Source organism: Gopherus evgoodei, chromosome 24, assembly GCF_007399415.2.
Source record: "Gopherus evgoodei ecotype Sinaloan lineage chromosome 24, rGopEvg1_v1.p, whole genome shotgun sequence".
Taxonomy (NCBI): domain Eukaryota; kingdom Metazoa; phylum Chordata; order Testudines; family Testudinidae; genus Gopherus; species Gopherus evgoodei.
The window spans coordinates 7,975,463-7,984,532 of NC_044345.1; the positions used below are offsets into that span (position 1 = coordinate 7,975,463).

Below are 9,070 nucleotides of genomic sequence, written 5' to 3' on the forward strand. Positions count from 1 at the left end.
CCTGGGAGGGCAGCAGGGTCACACCCATAGGTGTCTTGCTGGGCCAGGCCTTGCCCTTTCTGGAATCAACCCCCTCACCCAAGAATAGAGTGGTCATGAGTCTGGCAGATGCCCTGCAGCACTGCAGACTCGGAGCTTAGCTGGGCGGGCCGGGGGGGGGGAGGCAGTACCCTTGAACAGACCTGGGGAGAGAGATGCCCCACCCGGACCCATTGCCAGGGTGGGCTGCCCACACCCTTTTACCAGCACCTCCTAGGACTGGCAGGGCCTGTAAGCCCCAGGGGCACGTGTTAGGTCAGTGCCAGAATTGGGTTAGCCAACAGCTGTGACTGGGCACGATCCCCGCCTCCCGCCATACACTGCAGGCTCAGGCCAACTTCACCCCCCCATACACACACACACTAGCTGCCCACTGCTGGTGCCAGCTGAGTGGACAAGGTGCAGGGAGGAGGTGGCAGCATAGCCCCCCCGCCCATGTGCCCAGCTTGGCAGTGGCAGCTGCGCCCCCCCCTTCGCAGAGCCTCTCTACTACAGCTGACCCCAACATCACCCCCCACACACACACATCCCCTCCTTTGCCCTTCCATCCCTGGCATGGCTCCAGCACCATCGGTCCCCCGACACTACATCCCATTTGACAGCCTTGCTAAAGGAGAGTCGTGATTGGCTGTTACTTAGCAACCAGAGAGCATCCACTTCTGGTGCAGTGTTTGGGGGGTGGGGGGATTGTGTCTGGGACTTTGACCAGCCAAGGAGGTTACATTTGGGGTGGATGTTGTGTGGCCCTTGGCAGGCCATGGTGGTGAATGTGGGCAGACGGGGGGGGCTGGGTTTAGCTCCAGCCCATGGAGTTGCTGTGGGCTGGGTAAGGCCTCCCCATGGCCGCAGGGGGTGCAGGCCACAGAGCCACCAGCCGAGCTCAGAGGCCACAGCATCCAGTGATCTCGTGCGAACTGTGCTGGGGAATCTGCTTTCAGTCCCCTTCAAAGGGCCATGCCTCCTCCCACAGCCCCCGTGGGCACTGGGTTTTATTGGGGGGGTATGAAATGTCTTAGCCCCGTTGGGAGGAGCCACCAGCCAGCCAGTGCTCCCGGAGGGAATAACCTCAGGCCCAGCGCTTGGGGTGACGCCGGTCGCTCCTGCAGGGGTGTCCCCTCTGGGGCAGGCGTGGGAGCAGGCCCAGCTTTTTCTGGGGGCTCCCTCAGCCTGTCCTGCTACTCAGGGTGGTCCCAGGAGGATGCTCAATGGGGTTATTTGGGCTGTGGGGGCTGTGATTGGCCACCTAGCAGCAGGGCAGGCCCAGCATTCCCTGGCTTTGCCCAGGCTCCTGGCCCCTGGTCCCAGGCAGAGCCAAACCCCATCTTGCTGCACCCCGGTGAGCCGCTTGGTGACAGGCCCTAGTGGCTGGTCCCACACCCCGCCAGCCCCTCGGGGAGACAAGCCCATCAGGGGTCTTGAGGGCAGGGGTGATGCAGGCAGGCGGTTGGGGGGAGAGGAGAATCCCTGGATTTCAGCTGGAATATTCCAATAGTTGCAAGCATGGCCCCTGCCCACAGCTCTGCTGATGCCGCTCCCTCCCGACCCGTAGCCCCCTGCTCTCCCAGGCCTCGGCTCGCCTCCCCGCACAGATCTGTTGATGCCCCTCGGTGCCCCTTGCTACTCCAACTTTTGGTTCCTCTCAGGAGCTTTGGCGTGCCACTCACACCCAACCGGCAGCACCTGGTAACCAGCCATAATCCCCTCCTACCCCCCACCCTTTCCTCCCGTCATTCCAACCCCCACCCCAAAGTCCCAGCCCATCCTTTGCAGCGGGATGACAGGCAACCCCACCCCATGTCTAAATTGTGCCATCTCTGGGGCATGTGGGGACTCGAACCGGCTGGTGCCCTTCTGTGCATGTGCCAGCCTGAGACCCGGCCCCCATGCTCTGGTCTGGAGCAGTGCAGCTCGGGACACCATTAACTCTCCCTCTCTCTCTTCTCTGCCCCTCCCTCCTGCCCCCCCCCCCCAGGTCTGGAGCTCAATGGAGGAGGGAGCCCCCAACTGACCTCCACCTGGCCCATCCTCCCTCTCCCCCACCCACTGCAGCTCATCCCTCGCCTGTGCCTCATCGCCACACTGATCCCGGCCACTTGACCTGCCAGCTGGGAGGACGAAGCCGATCGGCGGAACCAAAAGCACCTGCCTCCACCCATCAGCCCCGGGCTGCGCCTAGCCCCACCAGCAGCCTGCAGTTTGGGGTGGGGGCAGGCTTTTCACCTGTGATCTCGGCCCTGCCTCATCAAGAGCAGAGGAGGGGGAAAGGAGCCCCCAGCCCTGATCCACCCTGCCCCCGGAGTAGCCATGAATTCCTGCCACCGTAGCCCAGGGGGGAACAGACTGGGCTCAGCCCTAGGGAATCAGCTGGAGGGCTTGACCCTGCCCCGGGGCGGGGGGGGGGGGAGGCCCTGTCCCTGTGTCCAGCTGGAAGGCGGGGGTAGGGGGGTCCATCCTCTCAGCTTTCTTCTCACCCAATGGGACCAAAAGCGGCTCCGAGTACCGAAGGCCTCTGGGAGGGGGAGCTAGACACACGAGGGGTGGGGGCAGAGCTAGCAGAGGGCATTGCAGGCCACAGCTGGATGCCTCTGATTTCAGGGGGTGGGGGGGCTGGCCATGGGGGGGGCGCACTGGTATATCATTTTCCTCCACTACTGCCAGGGGAGCCGGTTCCTCCATCTGGGATCCTCCACCACCATTCTGGTCAACCCGGGAGCCTGGGGGGATTATGCCTGGCCAAGGGTAGGAATGCTGGGGAGGAGGGGAGATTAAAGCTGGCCTTCCCCTGCCTCCCGGAGCCTCGCCCCAAGCCCACCTGGGCTCTCTGATTGCCTCTGCATCCGGTTACCACCTGCTGGGGCCCAGAGGTGGGGGGAGGAGAGGCCCAGGCCCTCCCCACCTCTATCCCTCAACACAGCATCCAGGGGCAAACCACAGCAGCTACGGCTGGCACAGCTGGGGGGGGGGGCAACAGCTTCTACATCCAGCAGCCAAGTGGGGGCTAGCACATGGCAAGACTGGGTGCCCCCACCTGGCCTCCATTGGGCTGATGCCCCACCTGCACTCCCCTCCCCCTGTCAATCAAGGCAAGCAGTTTCAGACAACTCCAAGCCCCCACCTCATGCACAATCAGCTCCCTGCCTCCACGGCCCAGGCAGAACCCCCTTTGTGGATTTCCGAGCCACAGCTGCTGCTTCAGTTCCACCCAGTTTTCCCACCATGTGGATTTTCTCCTCCTTGATGGTTAAAAATTTGCTGTTTTCAAATCCTGGCCCGGTCAGGAAGAGCCAGAGAAGCCGATTTCACCTCCTGCTGAACCCCACAGAGAGCCGCAGCGTCCTTTGGGTGGCAGAAGGCAAAGAAACTCTCCACGTACCATCGGGAGTGACAGTTCTGACCAAGGGGGCTCTTGGGGCTGCATCCAAGCAGTTGCCGGCTGCCCCCTGACCTGCCACGGCATTTCCTCCGCATCCGGCCTTAGCTCATTTCCCTTGTTCTGTGCAGCAGCCCTCTGAAAATACCAGCTCTGCACTTGAAATCCAGCTCACTGCCCCGAGAAGCAGCCCTGAGCCTGCGATGGTTTATGCTTGGGAGCAACTGCACGCTCCAAAGTGACACTGTACTTCTGCTGTCATAGTGTCTGGTGCCCCCAACTGAGATCAGGGCCTCGTCGTGCCAGGCGCTGCCCAGACACAGTAACTGAGATCAGGGCCTCGTCGTGCCAGGCGCTGCCCAGACACAGTAACTAAGATCAGGGCCTCGTCGTGCCAGGCGCTGCCCAGACACAGTAAGCAACAGCCCCTTCCTGGAAGGCTTTATCATCTATTAAAGAGTGGGAGGGGAAACTGAGGCACAAACAGGCACATGACTTGCTCATGGTCAGGGGTGCAGAGAAGACCAGAACCCAGGTGTTCTGGCTCCCAGTCCAGCCTCCAAGCCCCTGGGTCAGGCTGCTTCTCCAAGTGGGCCCAGCTGTAAAGTTACTCCAGTGAGATTGCAGGGTCTCTGCTCCCCTCCGCTCACAGCTCCCGGTCAGAAATTACGCTTCTCCGGCTTTCGTTCTGCTCTCCAGCCGTTCTGTTCTGAGGCCCTTGCCAGCCGGCACTTGTAAAATAGCATGAAACTCCACATGCTAAACAGCCTCTCATCTCGACCGTGCTCTGAAATCAACCTATACCACAGGAAAGAGAAGAAAAACTATGTTTACAGTCTCCTGCTAATCCAGTAATTGTAAATAATTTCGTTGAGATTAGCTGTGATCCAAAAGGATTCAAGTTGCTGCCATTTTCTCCTCTCCAATTTTAGAGAATTTTAATGGTTTTTCTTTTTTTTTTTTCTTTTTATTTGAGGGTGGGGGAGAGGGAGGGGGTTTATTACCTGGTACTTTTATTTAGAGGGGAAAAATACAACTTTTAGTGGGGAAAAAGAAGAGAAAAGTTGAAGTCTATGTTTCAGACGAAATCGATGCTTAACTTATTTGTTATTTATTGCCATTTACTTTAAATAATTTAATTTTTTTTCTGTCTAAATAAAAAGAAGTAAAATCAAAGAAAAGTCCCTGCGGCTGGGTTTTTAATATTATTAGTGGCTTTAGAGAGAAAAAAAGACACAGCCAGAGTAACAGATGCAGGGCAACTTGAGCTCGGCACTCCTTCATGCCAGGCACTGCATGGACACAGAGGAACCGAGATCAGGGCCCCCGTTATGCCCTCACTGCCCAGACACAGAGTAACAGAGATTGGAGCCCAGTCATACCAGGCGCTGCCCAGACACACAGTGACTAAGATCAGGGCCCTGTTGTGCCGTGTGCTGCACAGACAGAGTGAGAGACAATCCCTGCCTCAAAGAGCTCACAATCTAAATAGACAAAGGCTGCACAGGAAACTGAGGTACAGCAAGGGGAGGTGACGTGTCCAAGGTCAGCTCAGTGGCAGAACCAGGAGTCCTAAGCCCCAGGCCACTGCTGCATCTAATTTGCTGCATCTGCCCTGCCCACTAGACCATGCTCACTTCATTGCAACACCCACTCCGCTAAACCAAACCCACTTTCCAATAATATAAGACCACCTGCCCACAGCACTGATCAGCTCAATGTCCCAACTCCCCACGTCTAGAAAGTCACCAGAACAATAAAAGGGCAGACGGGCTTCGAGAACCTCAACTGAAGTACCAATACCCCATCCCCAAGGAGCAATGCTGCCCCAAGAACTGGCTGTAGGCACAGAGTCTCAGGGAGAAAGTGACACCACCCCCTGCTGCTTGCAACAGCTCCCCAAAAAGCGACACCGTCACAACACTAACAGTGATGCAGCCTTTCTCCTGAGACTAAACGCTTGTAGCAAGACTGCACGTAACGGCACCGCCTGGAGAGCCCTTGCTGTAACACTTCGGCTCCAGCTCTGTTGAGCGCATGACGTCACTACCAGCTGTTGGCGTGGCAATAGCTGGCTGGAGAACGCTCCCACCCAGAGATGGTCAGATGGGATTGCCCCGGGGTGGGTGGGGGCTGAAGGCTCACGATGCAGGCAACTGCTGCCTTTGAGTCAGGACTGATGAGGGCCCCTCCTGTCCCGCACCAGCAACCGCAGAGAAAGCAGCAGCTGGGCTGGGCGACGGCTCTGAAAATACACGAGGAGCCCACTCCCCTGGCAGCTGTTTGCTCACAAAGGAAGCACGGGCACTTCCAAAGGTTTCCCTTGCTCAGGCCATGGTGGTGGGGGAGAGGAGGGAGGAGAGAGGAGCATGTGATGACGGCCAGCATGCAACCCTTGAGGCCAGGAAGCGAAGGCAGCCATCTTCGGAGGGAGCATGTGATGAGCCCAAAATTAACTGGCAGAGCTGAGATTTGGACCAGGACACCCAGGCTCACACCTGCCGTCTGTGCAAAGCGCCCCAAGATCTAGATCAGGGTTATGTCTCATGAGAAAGACAACGCCCCCCGGCGGCAGGGCATCTCCTGCAGCACAGCGCCCCAGAGCACCACAGCCCCCCCCCAGGGGTACGGTGCCCCCCCAGCAGCCAGGCATCCCCTGCAGCACAGTGCCCCAGAGCACCACAGCCCCCCCCCAGGGGTATGGTGCCCCCCCAGCAGCCGGGCATCCCCTGCAGCACAGTGCCCCAGAGCACCACAGCCCCCCCAGGGGTATGGTGCCCCCCCAGCGGCAGGGCATCTCCTGCAGCACAGTGCCCCAAAGCACCACAGCACCCCCCAGTGGTACGGTGCCCCCGGCGGCACGGCATCTCCTGCAGCACAGCACCCCAGAGCACCACAGCACCCCCCAGGGGTACGGTGCCCCCCCCAGCGGCAGGGAATCCCCTGCAGCACAGTGCCCCAGAGCACCACAGCACCCCCCAGGGGTACGGTGCCCCCCCCAGCGGCAGGGAATCCCCTGCAGCACAGTGCCCCAGAGCACCACAGCACCCCCCAGTGGTACGGTGCCCCCGGCGGCAGGGCATCTCCTGCAGCACAGCACCCTCTAGCAGCACACTGACATTTCCTACAACAACCTGGGCACCTCCCAAGCAGGCTGTGGGGGGCCCTGGCTGTGCCCAACACTGAGTGCCCGTATGATTCATAGACTCAGACTCTAGGACTGGAAGGGACCTCGAGAGGTCATCAAGTCCAGTCCCCTGCCCTCATGGCTGGGCCAAATACTGTCTAGACCATCCCTGATGGACATTTATCTAACCTACTCTTAAATATCTCCAGAGATGGAGATTCCACAACTTCCCTAGGCAATCTATTCCAGTGTTTAACCACCCTGATAGTTAGGAACTTTTTCCTAATGTCCAACCTAAATCTCCCTTGCTGCAGTTTAAGCCCATTGCTTCTTGTTCTATCATTGGAGGCTAAGGTGAACAAGTTTTCTCCCTCCTCCTGATGACACCCTTTTAGATACCTGAAAACTGCTATCAGGTCCCCTCTCAGTCTTCTCTTTTCCAAACTAAACAAACCCAATTCCTTCAGCCTTCCTTCATAGGTCAGGTTCTCAAGCCCTTTAATCATTCTTGTTGCTCTTCTCTGGACCCTCTCCAATTTCTCCACATCTTTCATGAAATGCTGTGCCCAGAACTGGACACAATACTCCAGTTGAGGCCTAACCAGCGCAGAGTAGAGCAGAATAACTGCTCATGTCTTGTTTACAACACACCTGTTAATGCATCCCAGAATCACGTTTGCTTTTTTTGCAACAGTATCACACTGTTGACTCATACTTAGCTTGTGGTCCACTATGACCCCTAGATCTCTTTCTGCCATACTCCTTCCTAGACAGTCTCTTCCCATTCTGTATGTGTGAAACTGATTGTTCCTTCCTAAGTGGAGCACTTTCCATTTGTCTTTATTGAACTTCATCCGGTTTACCTCAGACCATTTCTCCAATTTGTCCAGATCATTTTGAATTTTGACCCTGTCCTCCAGACCAGTTGCAATACCTCCCAGTTTGGTATCGTCTGCAAACTTAATAAGCGCACTTTCTATGCCAATATCTAAGTCGTTGATGAAGATATTGAACAGAATCTCCATCTCTGGAGATATTTAAGAGTAGGTTAGATAAATGTCTATTAGGGATGGTCTAGACAGTATTTGGTCCTACCATGAGGGCAGGGGACTGGACTCGATGACCTCTCGAGGTCCCTTCCAGTCCTAGAGTCTATGAGAGCCGGTCCCAAAACAGACCCCTGTGGAACCCCACTTGTTATACCTTTCCAGCAGGATTGGGAGCCATTAATAACTACTCTCTGAGTACGGTTATCCAGCCAGTTATGCACCCACCTGATGCACAGGCGTTATGTGCTGTGCGAAGCCCTCTCATTTAAGCCCCCAGACGTTGCACAGCCTGACTGCACCGGCAATACACAAGGATGCGCCTTCCAAGGAACCAAGTGACTCCACGAGATGGCAGCGCAGGGCAAAGTTTGTGCCACTCTCCCAAGTCTTGCATACAAGAGTCGATGCTGCTTCTGGTGGGGTCTCAGGCCTCTTCTGGATGAGGAGCCAGCAAACGCTACAGGTGAACGTGTACATAACTGGCATAGATGTGGTTTCCTGTGGCAGATCCTTGGCCACCCACAACCATTGCAGGCTGTTGGATCTTTGCTTTGCATGGGGCACCTTTGGGGGTAATGCACCTTGCTGTGACGTTCACGGAGACCTGACAAAGCTGCTGCCACTTTGTGGGCTGCTGCTGAGGCACCAGGCTTTGGCTGCTCATAAAATATGGCCTCAAGCAGCCTTGAATCCACCAGATGAATGAGATGCTCAGGCCGAGGCAGCTGAGCTTTCACGAGTGTGTTTTGAAGGCCGTCCCTGCACCAACATCCGAGGATTGTGCTAGTAGGAGTCTTGTCGCACCATTCATCCATGCAAACAGACCAGAGGTGGCACACGTGGGATCGATCCAGTTTCCTAAAGTGGTGACCCTACGCTGTCCATCTCTCACATCCAATGAGAGGCGTTGTGTCAGCATGATGGCCCGGCAGACAGGCTGCTTAGTGTCTATTTTGGTGCGACAGTGCCCCAGATGCAGCCAAGGCAGGTCCAGGAGGACGTTGTTGATTTTAATAATCAGGCATACGTGTGTGGCCTCCAGCACAGGTTGGGCACTTCAGACTGACTGTAAAACCAAAGCGACTGACTGCACGGGCAAAGCATTCAGCTATAAACCGGACATGAACTGAGCACGCAAACAGTGCTCAGCCGTCAGCAAAGAAAATCTCCTTGATGGGTGAATCTGCCACTTTCAGGCGAGAATGGCAGCTTTGCAGGTTGAAAAACTCCCCCGCAGTGCAGAACTGGCTCTAGCCTCCTCTGTCAATCATCTCACGTTTATAGGTTGACGATGTTTGCGTGCAAAACCTCCCTCTTGCTCCCAGAGAACGGGGAGGTGCCCTGCAGTGTGGTAGCCACCCTGCTTATAGACCTTGGCAGGAACGCCACCTGCTCCAGGCATTGGGCCCAGTTTGATTGCTGTGACGGCCTCAGAGGAGGTGGGTACCAATGCCCGCTCTGATGTTAATGGGCAGTACGGAAAAG

The 9,070-nt window shown here is 56.7% G+C and overlaps 1 protein-coding gene across 5 annotated transcripts in view; it reads left to right on the plus strand.

Moving 5' to 3' along the window:
* The window catches only part of CELF3 (CUGBP Elav-like family member 3), a 45,260-nt gene extending 42,717 nt beyond the window's left edge, over window positions 1–2,543 (plus strand). For all 5 annotated transcript variants that reach the window (XR_003997679.1, XM_030542304.1, XM_030542305.1 and 2 more), the window contains one exon: window positions 2,012–2,543. The gene's annotated coding sequence lies outside the window, so the exon portion shown is untranslated. The remainder of the gene's footprint in view (window positions 1–2,011) is intronic.
* The last annotated feature ends 6,527 nt before the right edge of the window (window positions 2,544–9,070 follow it).